The sequence below is a fragment of the Tenrec ecaudatus genome, chromosome 15, assembly GCF_050624435.1.
Source record: "Tenrec ecaudatus isolate mTenEca1 chromosome 15, mTenEca1.hap1, whole genome shotgun sequence".
Lineage (NCBI taxonomy): Eukaryota > Metazoa > Chordata > Mammalia > Afrosoricida > Tenrecidae > Tenrec > Tenrec ecaudatus.
Window position 1 is genome coordinate 91,691,297 of NC_134544.1, and position 13,319 is coordinate 91,704,615.

At 44.1% G+C, this 13,319-nt stretch overlaps 1 pseudogene; it reads left to right on the plus strand.

Moving 5' to 3' along the window:
• The first annotated feature begins 2,272 nt into the window (after nt 1-2,272).
• On the plus strand, nt 2,273-11,718 carry LOC142427335 (transcriptional repressor protein YY1-like; annotated as a pseudogene).
• Nucleotides 11,719-13,319: the final 1,601 nt, after the last annotated feature.

The window sequence follows — 13,319 nt, forward strand, 5'->3', positions numbered from 1 at the left end:
AAGTGTTGTGAAGAAGGAGGGTAGTGCCTGGCTATCAAAAGAGATACCACCTGGGATCTTAAGGGCTTGAAGTTTAAAAGTGGTCATCTAGTAGAGAACCATCGGGCCCACATGGAAGAAGCACACCATCCTGTGTGATCATGAGATAGGGTAATAGACTTCAGAAGACCACAAACAAGCAAAATAAAAACCACCATATTGTTGAGAATTAGGGGGGTTGTAGAGACCCCCAAATCCATCTGTAAACAATGGGACATTTCCTTACAGAAGGGTCACACCGAAGGGATGAAACAACCAGGGCACAGGATAGCACTGAAAAAACCCAAATATTATTCTGGTTCCTTGAGGCTTTCTCACACAACACTATCATGACTCCAGTTCTGCCTTTCCCTGCGGGCTAGACTGGAGCATGTGCGCACGTACAGAAAAGAGATGAGTTCGTGACATGGAATCCAGGAACAGGAATGGGGAGTATTGATACCATTAGGGGAGAGAAAGGCAGGGATGGGAGGGGAATGAGGGGGAGCCAATCACAATGATGGACACATACCTACATACACATATCCCGGGGACAAAAACAGAAAACATGGGGGAAGCGAGAGAGCAGTCTGTGCAAGATATGAAAATAACAATAATTTAATATTTTTCAAGGGGTCACAGGAGTTGGGGGAGAGGAAGAGAGGGCAAAGGGGGAGCTTATAGCAAGGTATCAATGGAAAGTAAACGTTTAAAAATGAATGATGGCAACATATGTACAAATATTCTTGATACAATTGAAGTATGGATTGTTACAATAGCCCACAATAAAATTATCTTTTAAAAAAGTACATGAGATGGATTAATGAAAGAGATGACTTTTCATCCATTCGGTCATCTTGGACTAGAGCATGGGTTTCAAGCTAAGTAATGTTGACAGATGGCAAACAACACAAACTGGGAGAGGGCTGATTGCCTTGGGTTCTAGGACATCTCATGCATAGTTTTGTTTTTTTAGGGAGAAGGGATAAGCTAGTGTCTGGGCTGGAGCTTGTGAATCATGCTTAACCAGGAACGTGGAGCGAAGAAAACAAAATGAGTGTGGTGGGGAGAGGCTATGCTTCGATAAAGGAGGGCAGCATTAGTCAGAATAGTTAGTTGGATATCGTTGACACCGCCCTTTTGCAATCCTCCAAGTGTTCCTGAAGGCAGAGGGGTGTGAGGTTGCAGTTATAAGATAAAGGGTGAGGGTTAGGGCCCCTCTAAAACTGATCTGCAAGTCATGCTAATAGATAGATGTACAATTTGTTTTAGACAGTCTTGTGCCCAGTCACCATGCATTTCTGGAATCTCAGCATCAACATTCCTCTAGGTCTTAAGGACAGCCTTCCATCTCAGGGCTCTGAGATGGTTTCAGTGAAAGGTGGTTTCAGTGAAAGGTGGGCTTCCAGGTCCCTCCTTGATTAATATTCTTAATCTAAGCTTGATTAAGTATTAACTTCTAGAAAGACTGCTAGCTTATGGAAAATTACAAAACAACTAAAAGGTGATAATAAGGTCAATAGATGCATTATACTGGATAAATCTTCCTAACAAGGCCTCTTTAGAGTGTTGAAGAGCAATGATGTTACTTTGAGGACTAGGTTTATCTGACCCAAACCATGGCATTGCCAATTACCGCATATGCATATGGAAGTTGGACATTGAATAAGGGAGAAATAAGAATCAATATGGTTAAATTGTAATGCATGGGCCTTCAGATAGACAAACAAATCTGTCTTGGCAGAAGTAAGGTCAGGGTCCTAGTTAGAGGTTAGGAGGTGAGAGTTCACATTAAATAATTTGGACACGTTGTCAAAAGTGACCAGTCCTTGGAGAATGATATTTTGTTTGGTAAAGGGGCAGTGAAAAATAGGAATCCCTCAATTAAATGGATTGATACAGTGACTGAAGCAATAGGTTCATCCTAAATTGTTAGGATGGTGCAGGGGTTAGCAGTGTTTCATTCCCTTGTGCACAGGGTCCCTGTAAGATGGAATGGACTCAATCAGAACCTTCAACAACAAGAGCCTCAGAAATTACTAATCAACACCCAAGGCATGCACAAAATGCTAAATAGGTATGTTTACAAAAGTTATTTCCATGGTATCAAATGCCCAAAAACTCAGGAGACATTCGCTAGAATTTAAGCTCTAGTTAAAAAGAAGGAATGGGCCCTGCCCACTCACTGCCTTCTTCCCTCTGCCTTCCTTCCCCGCTGTGGGATGCCTCCTCATACAGGCCGGAGCCCAGAGCCATGGCCTTGGGCGACACCCTCTACAACGCCATGGACGGCTCAGAGATGCTGGCCGAGATCATGGAGCTGCATGAGATCGAGGTGGAGACCAACCCAGTGGAGACCATTGAGACCATGGTGGTGGGCGAGGAGGACAAGGACGGGGGGCGACCACAGTGGCGGGGGTGGCCATGGGCACGCCAGCTACCACCACCACCACCACCACCACCACCCATTGTGGGAAGCCGCAGCTCTCGCGAGATGTGGGAAGCCACAGCTCTCGCGATGTGGGAAGCAGCAGCTCTCGCCGCCATTACAAGATGGCGCCGGGCAGTCAGGGCGGTGGCCCAACTAAGTGGTAAACAACCACTTAGCGCATGCGCGCTGCTGAGATGACGTAGTCATAACTCCACCTTGGAGTATGCAAACGAAGGTTCTGGCGAACTCACCAATCAATGCATGAGGTTTTGGCGAATGCACCAATCAAGGCACAGCATGTCCCCATAGAGCATATATAAGCAGCAGTAGTTCGGGGTTTCGGGGTCTTTTACCGCATTATGAAAAATTAAACGCCTATGGAAGAATCCTGTTGTGGCGCGTCTTTTCTTGCTGGCGAGACCTGGCGCGCGACAAGTGGTGCCGAAACCCGGAAATTTACGATCATCTAAGGCACGAGCGGAGACCCCCTGTTACCAGGGAGGATTCAGAACCACACGGCGTGAATTATAAAGGTAAGTTCTGAGAGACATGAGCCTGAATAATTGCTAAAGCCGCAAACTGTTGTATGCGTTCTAATACTTCCCCTTTCGGTTTCAACGGCGGACAGCCTGCCGCTTCTTATTTTGCACATAAATCGGTTGTAAATAAACCCGTGTGAACCTGTGTGTTAAATCCTTGTATACATAAGAAGGGAATATGGGGAACACAGCAATAAAGACCATGGTTACAGCGCTTGATGCTTTATTAAGGAAGAGAGGATTAAAAATTTCAGAGGCGACGCTGCGTAAGTTTGTAAAAAATGTGGATGAGATAGCACCGTGGTTTGTATCTACAGGTTCTCTAACTCTAGCGAGTTGGAATAAACTGGGATGGGATGTAGACCAAGCGGCAAAAGAAGGGAAATTGAAATCGGGAACTAGACCCATCTGGAAGTTACTAAAAGCATGTATTGAGGATAAAGAGTGTAGACAGTCATTATAACAGGGACAGCAGGCTTTGGAGGACGTTCAGGAAAGCATGTCAGAAACAGAACGGGACAAGTCCAAAGAGGCTCGGGGCGAGTCCAAAGAGACTCGGGGCGAGTCCAAAGAGACTCGGGGCGAGTCCAAGGAGACTCGGGAAAGGCATGCCAAAACAGAAGAAACTGCGCAGGTAGAATTAGGGGAGGAAGTTGATCAACAGAAGAAGAGCCATACCCGCCATTCAGAACCTTTATATCCGTGGCGAGAAAAGAACCGTACCCGCCATTCGGAGCCTTTATATCCGTGGCGAGAACTAGACCGTGCCCGCCATTCAGAGCCTTTAAATCCATGGCGAGAACTAGAACTCTTGGAAATATCAGAGGAGGAGGAGGAGCAGTTAGAGGAGATAGCTGCTCGCTATGAGGAGGGTCGGTATGACGCATTACAGGCAGCCGAAAGAGGGCGGTATAGTGCTCTGTGGAAGACAGCTGTGCGCCCATCGGCACCACCTCCTTATAAGGAAGAAAAGCAGAAAGGGTGTGGCTATTCCTTTTGTCCACCCAATATCCGTAGAGCAATTCAACAAATGTATCCAGTATTTGAGGATCAGAACAACGCTCGTTATCATACACCCGTAGAACACAAGCAAGTAAAGGACTTAGCTGAAGTGGTAAGAGCTTATGGAGTAAGTGCAAATTATACTCAATCTTTAATTGAAAGGCTTGCAGGCCATGCTATGACTCCTGCCGATTGGACATTTGTAACAAAAGCAGTATTGACTACAGGACAATACTTGGAATGGAAATCTTTATGGCAGGATTTATTAACAGCCCAGACTAGGGAAAATGCTGTAGCAGGGCAGCCAGCATGGGATTTTGAAATGCTTACAGGCCAAGGAAGATGGGTTAATAATCAGACAGTATATCCATTGCAAGTATATCAGCAAATAAATTCTGCTGCAAGCAAGGCATGGAAAACTTTACCTAATAAAGGAGAAGTTAGGGGCAACTTAACAAAAATTATACAAGGACCTACCGAACCTTTTTCAGATTTTGTGGCACGAATGTTGGAGGCAGCAGGAAAAATTTTTGGAGATCAAGATACAGCTATGCCTCTCATTGAGCAATTAGTCTTTGAGCAGTGTACTAAAGAATGTAGAGCAGTTATTACGCCATGGAAGTCCAAAGGATTGCAGGCATGGATGAAGGCTTGCAGGGAAGTTGGTGGTCCTTTGACTAATGCAGGACTGGCTGCTGCACTAATGGCGGCCCAAAAAAAGAGGCCCATTAAGATGCTTTCAGTGTGGTAAGGAAGGACATATTAAAAAACATTGCCCTACTGGCATCGTGAGCCAAACTGGGACAGGGCTCAAAAGGACCCCGGGTGTTTGTCCTCAGTGTGGAAAAAGTAGACATTGGGCCAATGAGTGCAGATATGTAAAAGATAGCAGGGGATGCCCCCTAGAGCAATATTACCAGGAGCCAAAAAACGGGAAGCGGGGCCCTCGTCCCCAGGGCCCGCAAATGTATGGGGCAATCCAGGAGGACGGCCTCTTCCCACTGGGGAGGCCACTCCCAAAAGGGCCACTGCGGGATCCGCAGGGGTGGACCTCAGTGCCACCACCAGAGCAGTACTAACGCCACAGCAGGGATGCCAGCCCATTCCTACGGATTTTTATGGTCCCCTTCCAGAAGGCACCGTGGGCTTGCTGCTTGGCAGGTCATCTACCACCTTAAAAGGCTTAATTGTACACCCAGGAGTCATTGATCAGGATTTTACAGGACAAGTAAAGGCGATGTGCTCCTCTCCACGGGGCATATATGCCATCTCACCTGGAGACCATATAGCGCAGCTCTTGGTATTGCCTAGTGAGCATGCACTGTTTCCAAGTACCAAAATTAGTAGGGAAAAAAGGAGTTTTGGATCATCAGGAGAAGCTGGAGCTTTCTTTTCGGTGCAGTTGGATCAACGCCCAACTTTGACACTGAATATTGAAGGAAAAAACTTTGAAGGTTTACTAGACACAGGGGCAGATAAAAGCATTATATCCACCAAATGGTGGCCTTCCTGCTGGCCAGTAACACAATCTTCACAGTCTCTACAAGGACTCGGGTATGCATCCATGCCTATGATAAGCACCAGGCGGTTGCACTGGAAGGCTGAGGAGGGACAATCAGGCCAATTCCAACCATATGTCCTCCCCTTACCCATAAATTTGTGGGGAAGAGATATATTGACAGACCTAGGATTAGTACTAACTAATGATTACTCACCTATAAGTCAAGAACTTATGCAAAAAATGGGATGTGTACCGGGAAAGGGAGTAGGGAAACACCTGCAGGGTTGTCCTGAACCAATAGAAGTAGCAGTGAAGAAAGATCGTACAGGTCTGGGTTTTTCCTAGGGGCCACTGCGGAGCCGCTACCCATTCCATGGCTCTCAGCAGAACCAGTTTGGGTACCACAGTGGCCGCTTCCAGTAGAAAAATTAATTGCGGCACAAAAGTTAGTTAAAGAACAGCTAGAACTAGGACATTTAGAACCATCTGTGTCACCTTGGAACACACCCATATTTGTCATTAAGAAAAAATCAGGGAAGTGGAGATTGTTGCATGATTTAAGAGCTATCAATGCCCAAATGTCACTCATGGGTCCTGTACAGAAAGGCCTTCCCTTGTTATCTGCAATACCTAAAGGATGGACTGTCAGTATAATAGACATTAAGGATTGTTTTTTCTCCATTCCTTTGCATGAGAAAGATAAGGAAAGATTTGCTTTTACTCTACCCTCCATTAATCATGAAGAACCTGATAAACGTTATCAGTGGCGAGTTTTGCCACAAAGAATGGCTAATAGTCCTACTATGTGTCAGTTATTTGTGGACCACGCTTTAGCACCTGTCAGAGAAAAATTTGGTCAGTTAAAAATTTACCATTACATGGATGACATATTAATAACTGGAGAAGAGCTAGATGTGCAGCAGGGATACAGTGAGGTAGTTAAGGAATTAGAATTTCATCAGTTAGCAATAGCACCAGATAAGGTTCAACAATCTTCAATTGGACAGTTTTTAGGAGCCACAATAAGCCCAGGCCATATAACGCCTCAAAAATTGACTATACGGAAGGATCAGCTAAAGACATTAAATGATTTTCAAAAGTTGCTAGGAGATATCAATTGGCTCCGCCCATATTTAAAGATATCCACTGTTGACCTTAAGCCATTGTTCAATATCTTGGAAGGAGAAAGCCATATTACTTCTCCTTGAGAAATCACTCCTCAAGCTCAAAAAGTATTAGAACAAGTTGAAAAGGCCATTTCTGAAGCGCAGTTAGATAGAATAGACATAAAATCTCCTTTTCAATTGTGCATTTTAAAAACTGCCTGTGCGCCTACTGCAGTCTTGTGGCAGACTGGACCTTTGTTGTGGATCCATGCCCACCCTTCACCTTCAAAAACTATTGAACACTACCCTTCTATGGTAGCCATAATGGCCCTAAAGGGTGTTAAGACAGCTATCATGCATTTTGGAAAAGAACCTAGCAGCGTCATTGTCCCATATACTAATGAGCAAGTATCTACATTGTGTAGATGAGTGGGCAATCTTTAAATGCCGTTTTAATGGACTAATAGACAACCATTATCCTAAACATTCCTTGTTGCAATTTGTGACTGCTCATCCAGTAATTTTTCCCCGTGTCACTGTTAACAACCCCATTAAGGAAGCTTTAGACATTTATACAGATGGCTCTAAAACAGGTAAAGGATGTTATGTAATAAATGATCAAGTGACTACATTGCAATTTTTAGCTAATGCACCTCAATTAGTAGAATGTTTGGTGGTTTTAGAAGTTTTTAAGAAATTCACGGAACCAATTAACATCATATCTGACTCCCATTATGTAGTCAACGCAGTATCTAAGCTGGAAATTGCTGGCTACATTAAGCAATCCAGTAAGGTAGCAGACATCTTTTCTCAAATTAGAGAATGTATTTTGCAACGAAAACACCCATTTTATATTCAGCATATACGTAATCATAGCTTGCTTCCAGGGCCCATGGTAAAAGGTAATAATTTGGCTGATCAAGCTACAAGAGCTTTTCCTGTGTTAACTAAACCCCACTTTGAACTTGCTAAAGACTTTCATGAGCTATATCATGTGCCTGCTGCCACCCTACGCATTAAGTTTCCAATTACTCGCGCAGAGGCTCGCACTATTGTGTTGCAGTGCGCCAAGTGTGCAGAATTTATTTCTAAACCCTCGGTTGGGGTAAACCCTCGAGGCGTCCGTCCTCTCGACATCTGGCAAATGGATGTTACTCACGTATCTGCTTTTGGAAAGTTGCAGTACGTGCATGTGTCAGTGGACACCAGTTCTGGCATTGTACATGCAACACCCCTAACAGGGAAAAATCCAGCCAGGTAATTCAACACTGCTTAGAAGCCTGGAGTGCATGGGGCAAGCCCACCATATTAAAAACGGATAATGGGCCTGCATACACTTCTACCAAGTTCCAACAGTTTTGCTTGCAAATGCAAGTAAAACACCTCACGGGCTTGCCGTATAATCCCCAACAGCAAGGAATTGTGGAACGGTGTCATCGTACTTTAAAACAATATTTATTAAAACAAAAAGGGGGAATAGAGGCCGTGACGGTCACTACCCCTAGAATGGCCTTATCTTTAACTCTTTTTACTCTAAATTTTTAAAATCTGGATGAGAAAGGCCAATCAGCTGCAGACAGACATGGACAATGGCCAAAGCCACCAAAGGAAATGGCCCGATGGAAAAATGTCCTAGACAACAAATGGTATGGCCCGGACCCCATATTAATCAGGTCCAGGGGAGCAATTTGTGTTTTTCCACAGAAAGAAGAAAACCCCATCTGGGTGCCAGAGAGACTGGTGAGACTAATTAAGGAGGATGAAGATCGTGGGAGCAGGAAGAATGAAGAAGACGATGATCAACCTAATAATGTTGCTGATACTGATGGTAATATGGACCCCAATAGTTAAAGGAGTTTTTTTATGGGCCATAGCTAAAACTTGGCCTGTACCTATTCCCATACACTCGAATGCGTCAGTATTACCCTTATTCTTATCAACGCAATGTGATTTGGGAATACCATGTATTACACCTAGAGGGGAGCCTCCTAAAGTATATAATGCAAGTAATTTTACATTGGCATATAGTTTGTGTTTTACCACCATTAATACTAGTGCACCTTGTATATATATAAGAAATGGATCTTCAGTCAATTGGGTGGATCCTTCTGGAGACTGTGCAGTTAATAATGTTATATCCACCCTTATGAAAGTTGCACAAGGTGTCACAGGTGGTAATGGTACCTCTGAGAAAAGAAAAGCGATAAATATTACAACACTCAGGTGATTCGTGAAGGACCCAGGCCCTCTGGGCCCATTAATGGATCAGTAGCGCCACCTAATGTAACCAGACGTGCCATATTACCTATTTGCTCACCTGAAAAAAGTTTTCCGCCTTCTTTTACTCAATGTCAGTCTCCAAATTATCGGAACAAACCTATTATACCAGGTTTTGATATGACTCCAGCTTTAAGTAAAGCAAAATGGAATAGTAATACTAATACCACTGGTCCTGATAATACCTGGCCATGGTATGAATGGATGGTGTATAATCAACGAGGAGCATCTACTATAGTGACTCCCTTTGCAAGAATGTATGGGATTAATGACACCTTATATAATGTCACCGGCGTATACAATACCACTACAAATCGGCTGAAAGTAAATACTATGGTTAATATATCAAGAGTGCAATTTCAGCCATCACCTGTTTGTGTCCAGCCTCCATTTTTCTTTCTGTTAACATTCAACATTAGTCATGCAAATGATACATTTTGGGAAGCTTCATGTAATAGCTTTAGCAGTCAGTGTTGGCTTGCTGAATGTTGGAATGGCTCTGAGCCATTTGCTTTGATAGTAAAGATTCCTACTATGATACCCGTACCGGTTGAAGCAGATCCTAATACTTTTCCTATTGCTACACTCTATAGATATAAAAGAGATTTTGGCATTAGTGCAGCGATTATTACAGCTATTACTATCTCAGCTGCAGCAGCGGTTACAGCAGGATTGGCCAAGTCTAATCAAGTAATGACAGCAAATGTCATTAACAATATTACGCAATCTACATCAGAAGCTTTATCTACAGTCCATGAGATGGATGCTCGATTAATGTCTGGTTTACTGTTAGTGAACCAGAGAGTTGATCTATTACAACAACAAGTGGATACTCTTACGAGTATGGTGCAATTAAGTTGTGTTTCTTCAACACCTAATTTGTGCATAACACCTTTAAAATTCTTGAATGAGCCTTCTTTTAGCAGCAAGAATATATCCCAGTACCTTACAGGACAATGGACAGCTGAACTGGAAGAACTTCAAGAACAACTCCGGATGCAGATTACGACTCTTAATGGCACAAGAATGAAACCCATAACTGTTGGAGATTTTACTTCTTGGCTTTCTACTGCCTTTTCCTACTTTAAAGAGTGGGTGGGGGTGTTTACATTTGCTGCAATAATGTGCTGTGGAGGAGTGTTGTTGCTATGGTTGCTCTGCAAACTTAAAGCTCAGCAAAAACGTGACAAAGTCATCATCACGCAGGCGCTTTTAGCGATTGAGCGCGGTGGTTCCCATGATCTTTGGCTTTTTTTGTTAAGAGAAAACTAACCCCCATAAGTTGTCAACTCTTGCACCCCAAGGGAATTGTCCCATTGCACTGGGAAGAGTGACAGAAATTGGATCTTGGTCAGCCCTTGCACCATGTGGAGCTTTGCTCATTGCACACATCAGGGTGACCAGATTTGGGTTTTTATATCCATCTTGATCTCCTGGGGCTGCTGGAGGCTCCAGGATGGATCGATGGACTTTATATCCATCTTGATCTTCTGGAGCTGCTGGAGGCTCCGGGATTGATCGATGGATTAGGCTTAAAATAAAAAAGAAAGGAGGAGATGTGGGAAGCCGCAGCTCTCGCGAGATGTGGGAAGCCACAGCTCTCGCGATGTGGGAAGCAGCAGCTCTCGCTGCCATTACAAGATGGCGCCGGGCAGTCAGGGCGGTGGCCCAACTAAGTGGTAAACAACCACTTAGCGCATGCGCGCTGCTGAGATGACGTAGTCATAACTCCACCTTGGAGTATGCAAACGAAGGTTCTGGCGAACTCACCAATCAATGCATGAGGTTTTGGCGAATGCACCAATCAAGGCACAGCACGTCCCCATAGAACATATATAAGCAGCAGTAGTTTGGGGTTTCGGGGTCTTTTACCGCATTATGAAAAATTAAACGCCTATGGAAGAATCCTGTTGTGGCGCGTCTTTTCTTGCTGGCGAGACCTGGCGCTTGACAGCCCATGATCGCACTATGGCCGCAGGTCGCTAAGGTCACAGGTCACTGACGACCTGAGCCAGGTGCACCACCACCAGGAGGCGATCCTGGTGCAGACGTGTGAGTTGGTGGTGGGCGCAGAGGAAGGCTTCGAGGGCCAGATTCCAATCCCAGTTCCAGCGCTGGCCAGCGTTGGCAACGAGGACGATGAGGACTACATCGAGCAGACCTGGTCACCGTGGAGGCGGCAGCAGCGACAGCTCTCGTCGGGCGGCGGGGGCGATGCGGGCAACAAGAAGTGGGAGCAGAAGCAGGTGCGGATCATTCAAGATGCTGGACGACTCGTTCTCCGTCACCCTATGGTAGTCAGATGAAAAAAGGTCTTGACCATGAGACTGGTTGGGGAGCAGATCATTGGGGAGAACTCCCCTCCTGACAACTCGGAGTACATGATGGGAAAGATGCTCCCGCCTGGAGGGATCCCTGGCATCTACCTCTTGGACCCCAAACCGCTGGCAGAATTTGCCAGAATGAAGCCAAGAAAAATTCAAGAAGCTGATGCTCAGAGAACAATAGCTTGCCCTCACAAAGGCTGCCTGAAGGTGCTCAGGGGCAACTCAGCCAGGAGGAAGCACCTGCACACCCAGGGCCCCACGTCCACGTCTGTGCCGAGTGTGGCAAGGCTTTTGTCAAGAGCTCAAAGCCAGACAACACCAATTGCTTCGTACTAGAGACAAACCTTTTTAGTGCACGTTGGAAGGCTGTGCGAAGCGTTTTTCCCTGGACTTCAGTTTGTGCACAGACGTGCAGATCCACACGGGAGACAGGTCCTAGGTGAACAAGAAGTTTGCTGAGTCGACTAACCTGAAATATCACATCTTAATACACGCCAAGGCCAAAAACAACCAGTGAGACACCATGAGAAGGAAGCTCCTTCTCAGCCCCAGAAGCCTCTTCCAGAAGTGACTGGAAGACAACGTGCCTCTCCTTTGTATGTTGTTTCTAGGAAAGAATTTTAAAAATGAATCCTACACACCTAAGGGACATGTTTTGATAAAGTAGTAAAAATTTAAAAAAAATAAACCAAGCCTTATTAAGATGACATTGCTAAGATACTCTATCTTGCTATCTAATCATGTTTCAAAAACACAGTGTTTTTGTAAAGTGTGGTCCCAGCAGGAGAACAATCCATGAACTTCGCATCAAAAGACAATTCTTTACATGACAGTGCTAAAAATGGGACTTCTTTTCACATTTTTAAAATATAGATCCCACCTGTTTTTCCCAAACTGGGGTTAGTGACTATTTGTCTGTCAAGGGGAGTGTAAATCATGTAGTCCTCCAAAATGAGGAGTCAGCTGAAAGATCAGAGGGTTCAGCCAGTGCCTGGGATCAATGGTAGTTGAATGAGTTTTAGGTTGCTTGCAAGGGATATAATCAATTGAGTTGAAATAAAATTCCATGAGAAACTTCTAGCATAATCAGACCATAGATTAAAGATTAATACAGAGTACTGTGATGGTATGAATAAACACCGCTTTACTATTTGGTAGTTTACGTTCAAGTAATTGACTGTAAATATAACAATGGTTGTGAGACAACACTTACCACTACTTCAATACTTTCTTTTTTTTAAAATCATTTTATGTGGGGTTCATACAACTCTTATCACAATCTATATATACATCCATTGTGTCAAGCACATTAGTACAGTTGTTGCCATCATCATTCTCAAAACATTTTCTTTCTACTTGAGCCCTTGGTTACCAATACTTTCTATCAGACCAATAAATATTCTGACACCAATGTCAGATAATGATACTGCAAGAAAACTGTAACCCAATACTGATAATGGATATACACTAAAAATTCTTTAAAATATTTGGAACAGATTCAGACAACATATTAAAATGATTATATACCATGATGAATTGAAATTTGTCCCAGAGCATATTTTACATGGAAAATAAGCACTCTAATAAACCCACTGACAGAAAAGAGGGTCAACTCTGTCTAAGTAGGCACAGAAAACAAAATAGGAACATTTAAAAAGTCAAAGGCATTGGCTTCTACTCAAGTCCTCCCTCAATGCATGTTAATAACCTGGCATTCTATGATTCCCATCTTCCCATTAGGATTACTTAAATCAAAAAGGATGTATAAGCAAATGTGGTGAAGAAAGCTGGTGGTGCATGGCTATCAAAAGATATAGCGTCTGGAATCTTAAAGGCTTGAAGTTAGACAAGAGGCCATTTATCTGAGAAGCAACAAAGCCCACATGGAAGTAGCACACCAGCCTGTGTGATCACGAGGAGTTCATGGGATCAGGTATCAGGCATCAGAAGACCCCAAACAAACAATCATATCGATGGGAACAAAAGGTGTCCAATTGGAGACCCAAAGCCCATCTGTAGACAATTGGACATCCCCTCACAGAAGGGTCACAAGGAAAGGATGAGCCAGCCAGGGTGCAGTATAACACTGATAGAACACAGAACATTCCTTTAGTTCTT